The 4,582-nt window shown below is 46.7% G+C and overlaps 1 pseudogene across 1 annotated transcript; it reads right to left on the bottom strand.

The window, feature by feature from the left end:
• Positions 1 to 2,074: 2,074 nt before the first annotated feature.
• LOC112621639 lies at positions 2,075 to 3,373 on the bottom strand (annotated as a pseudogene). The gene has a single exon (XR_003118756.1). The product of XR_003118756.1 is annotated as a dual specificity protein kinase CLK2 pseudogene (transcript).
• Between the last annotated feature and the right edge of the window lie 1,209 nt (positions 3,374 to 4,582).

The raw sequence follows: 4,582 nt of genomic DNA, 5'->3' as shown, positions 1-4,582 counted from the left end.
CTTTTTTTTTTTTTTTGATACAGTGTTTTGCTCTTGTTGACCAGGCTGGAGTGCAATGGCACAAGCTCAGCTCACTGCAACCTCTGCCTCCCAGGTTGAAGCGAATCTCCTGCCTCAGCCTCCTGAGTAGCTGAAGATTACAGGCGTCCGACACCATGCCCAGCTAATTTTTTGTATTTTTAGTAGAGATGGGGTTTCACCATGTCAGCCAGGCTGGTCTGGAACTCCTGACCTTGGGAGATCCAACTGCCTCACCCTCCCAAAGTGTTGGTATTACAGGTATGAGCCACGGTGCCCAGCCATATATATATGGTGCCCAGCCATATATACATATATAGAGAGAGAGAAATTTTTTTTTTTTTTTTAAAGAGACAGGGTCTCATTCTGTCGCCCAGGCTGGTGTGGTGGTGTGGTATGGCACTATTATAACTCACTGCAGCCTTGAACTCCGGGCCAAAAGCCATCCTTCTGCCCCAGTCTCCCAAAATGTTGGAATTACAGGCATGAGCCACCATGCCTGGCCTATTCAGAGGCTTTAATTTCTAAACCTAGCTCCTTATATGGAAAAAAGTTATAGTAATGAATTTTAAATAAAATTGCATTCATCATTTCATTTACTTTACATGGGGTAATTATTTTGAATTTTATAATAATGAACACAATGTAGGTAATTTTTGCAGTCAGGCAAATTAGTGAGAAAAGATACATATTTGTGCCTTCTGTTTGGTTAAAATCCATCTCACCGAATGTGTGTGAGCATGACCTTGAATCTGCTAGGAAAAATAATAGTCATTATGATCTTGATTATTTGAATGTTCACCTTTGCCTTTTTGCCCTTTATATCTGGGAGTTTTAGAGATTAAGATTTACTTTCTAGGCCAGGTGTGGTGGCTCATGCCTGTAATTCTAGCACTTTGGGACTCTCAGGGGGGCAGATTACCTGAGGTAGGGGGTCTGAGGCAAGCCTGACCAACATGGAGAAACCCTGCCTCTACTAAAATTCCAAAATTAGCTGGGCATGGTGGCACATGCCTGTAATCCCACCTACTTGGGAGGCTGAGGCAGGAGAATCACTTGAACCCAGGAGGTGGAGGTTGCGGTGAGCCGAGATCGCACCATTGAGCTCCAGCCTGGGCAACAAGAGCAAAACTCCGTCTCAAAAAAAAAAAAAAAAAATTACTTTCTATAGGCAAGGCTTACATTTGAATTGGGGCAAGATGAGTTCCCAGCATAAGAAATAGAGAATTAAAATATTTGTCTTGGCCCAAACTCTTCTCTTTATTTTGCTTTGGACTAGGAGTTTTTCTCATGGTTGACAGACCTCTCTCACATTCTGAAACCCTAAGAGGCAGGTTGGGCCTCTCCCTCCCCTGACCTGTCAGGACTCCTCCAGACCAAACCTTTTGGACTATTACTATGTGGAAAAAGAGAACTTCCATGAAGGGTCAGGCACTCCTCACAGCCCATTGGAAGGCACTTCCAGATTTAGGCCTTCCCAACAATGGTGCCCTTTAGGGAGGCTTACTTCACTTTTTTTTTTTTTTTTTTAATTTTTGAGACAGGGTCTTGCTCTATTACCCAGGCTGGAGTGCAGTGGCATAATCTTGGCTTGCTGTAACCTCTGCCTCCCAGGCTCAAGCAATCCTTCTGTGTCACCTTCCTGAGTAGCTGGAACCACAGGTGTGCACCACTATGCCCAACTAATTTTTTCTGGGGGTCAAATGAAGTACGTTATTTCATTTCACAAAATTCCTTATAAAACTTTACAAAATTCCTTATAAAACATGGAGTAGATGCCACCTGGTTATCTCACTCGGCGCCCATCCAACTCCGTATGAGGGGGCAGATGAGGGTGGAAAGTGTGTGAATGAAATAGCATTATGTACAAGGCAGGGGTTGAAGTGATAGGTACAAGTTCTTTCATATTTGCTATATTTCACATATTCACAGGTATACAGAAAACCAGGAGGAAGGAATGAACTCTGGTTCTGTTCTCTTTTATAAAAAAAGGACCAGTGTCCTGGACTGGACACCCACTGCTATAAAAGATGCAGGGGGGCGCAGGGCCTGATCGTCACAGACTGATATACCGACTGGAGTCTCATAACTTGTTAGGTGGCTCAGCCCAAAGGCAGGCAAAGAAAGGATGCTGAAGGGCTTCACCCAAGGTCAGCCGCTTAGCTGGTTCATACTCTAGCATGCTTTCCATCAGATTGAAGAGCTGGTGGTGTTCCTCTGCCTCTGAGGTCAGATACTGCCGCAGTGGTTTGCAGTTCTCACAAACATAGTGCCCAGCTGATGTGTTCTCATCTCAATCCAGGTGACCCCGGTAAAAATGTTTCTGCTTTCTTGTCTTTCGGATCATCCAGGAAGGGGTAGGACCCAAGATCCTTTCCATCATGGCTAGATGCCCTCTGTTGTCATGGATCTGGAAGAGGGTGAAGCGCACACAGTACTCAAAGAAGATGCAGCCTATACTCCACACATCACAAGGCTGTGACCAGCCCAACTCAAGGATGACCTCTGGTGCTCGGTAATGGCCAGTGGAGACAATGGTGCTATGGTGCTTATGGTCAAAGGTGGCACTGCCAAAGTCTCCCACCCGCACAGCTGTGCTCTTCACACTGCGCTCATCTCGCTTCTTCTCTAGGTTGTAGGTGAGCTCATAGTCTGAATTCACAAACAGAATATTTTCAGGTTTGAGATCTGTATGCGTCAGCTTGTTATCATGGAGGAACTTGACAGCCTGGCACAGCTGGAAGGCCATGTGGCACACTTGGTAGATGGGGTAGGGCAGGTAGTTGTTGTCTTTGAGGAAATCGAAGGTGCTAAGGCCCAGAAGCTCAAAGGAGATGCACACGTGGCCATGGTAGTCAAACCAGTCAAACATCTGGACACAGAGGTTCTCCTTGTCAGGGTCTTTCTCGTTGATCTTCTCCAGCACGTTGATCTCAAGTCAAGCTGCTTCCTTACACTTCTCCACATTTTTAACCATCTTCAGGGCAACTCGAGTCCCACCCCTGCGATGGTCAACACATTGTACAACTCGGCCGAAGGTCCCCCTTCCTAAAGTGCTAACGATTTCATATCGCTCTCGTAGCCAGTCCCCGACGTGGTAGATGAGGCGGCCCTCAGCGTGGTCCTCTACACGCTTGGCTTTCCGGTGGCTGTGCTGCGAAGATGAGCGGCTAAATGTCCGGCTGCGCCTCCTCCGGACATGGTCACTGTCCTCTCGCCGCCGCCGTCGTGTCCGGTTATTACCACTTGACCAGGAGCGACTTCTTCGTCACTTATGTTTTCGGCTCCGATAGTGTTCACGGTGACTCCCCCGGCTGCCTCGCTCTGAGGGATGGTACCCTCGAGGATGAGGCATCGTTCTGGCGGCGAGGCCCGCGCGCGTGGCCCGCAGGAAGTCCATGATGGCGGCGGCACCGCGGCCGGAGTCCCGGCACCCCAGCGGCGACGAAGTGCTGCTCCACCCCGCAACCCGAGACCCTGGGACCTCCAGCCCCATTCTCGGGCTCCGCTTCAGTCCTGCCCGCCTCTGCTTAACTGCCGGCCTGTTTCTAGTATTGGCGTTTTCAAAAACTCTGATGTAACAATCAGTAGTCCTGGGTATCTGGGTTCACTTTGGGGATTGCTAAAGCAGCATATTCTTCAAAGGAACCGAATAACTGATTTAAGGTGAAGGAAGTAAAAACAATTTATGTAAAGTTGTTTTTTTCTTTAAACTTTTGGAAGCACTCTGCAAAATATATTTAGAAGCTGAATTACCATGGAATAGGTAATTTGGCCATAATTTGACTTAGCACATTGTAGAAAAGAATAGGGGAAATCATCAGACGGAGTCACTAAACTCTGAAGCTCCCAGGGGATCAGCTTTAGAGCCCTCTGTAAATTATCTGGGAGGGAGAATATGCAAACAATAAGAAAAATAAACTTAGTACAGTACTTTATTTTCAAAGTACTTTTCTACACATTTCAGGTTCAAAAAAATGTTATGTAGACAAATTGTTTGGGTACCACCTCCCTCCCTTCTCGGTGCCCTTTCAACAAACCCCACCCTCTCCCCAAAGTCTTCCTCCTGTTCAAAGGCGTTCTTGACAGTCAGATAAATGAATAATCCTGAAATCGGATTCATATTTTAGGAGACTGATCTCAGCTCAGTATTCTCTCCTATCACACCTGTGGTTTGCTGCTATCCGTTTTACCTCTTCCCCCACCACACCCCCCAGATGGGGTCTTGCTCTGTCGCCAAAGCTGAACACCATGGCTCACGTGTGTAATCCCAGAACTTTGGGAGGCTGAGGTGGGTGGATCACTTTAAACCAGGAGATCAAGACCAGCCTGGGCAATATGGTGAAACCCCGTCTTTACTAAAAAAATACAAAAAATTGGCTGAGCATGATGGTGTTCACTTGTAGTCCCACGTGATCAGGAGGCTGAGGTGGGAGGATGGCTTGGGTCTGGCAAGTTGAGGCTGCAAGTGAGCTGAAATCACACCACTGCACTCCAGCCTAGGTGACAGAATGAGACTCTGTCTCAAAAAAAAAAAAAAAAAAAAAAAAAAAAAAAAAAAAAA

The sequence above is a fragment of the Theropithecus gelada genome, chromosome 3 (genome assembly GCF_003255815.1).
Source record: "Theropithecus gelada isolate Dixy chromosome 3, Tgel_1.0, whole genome shotgun sequence".
In the NCBI taxonomy this organism is placed as follows: Eukaryota; Metazoa; Chordata; class Mammalia; order Primates; family Cercopithecidae; genus Theropithecus; species Theropithecus gelada.
This window is presented reverse-complemented; position numbering and strand designations above follow the sequence as displayed.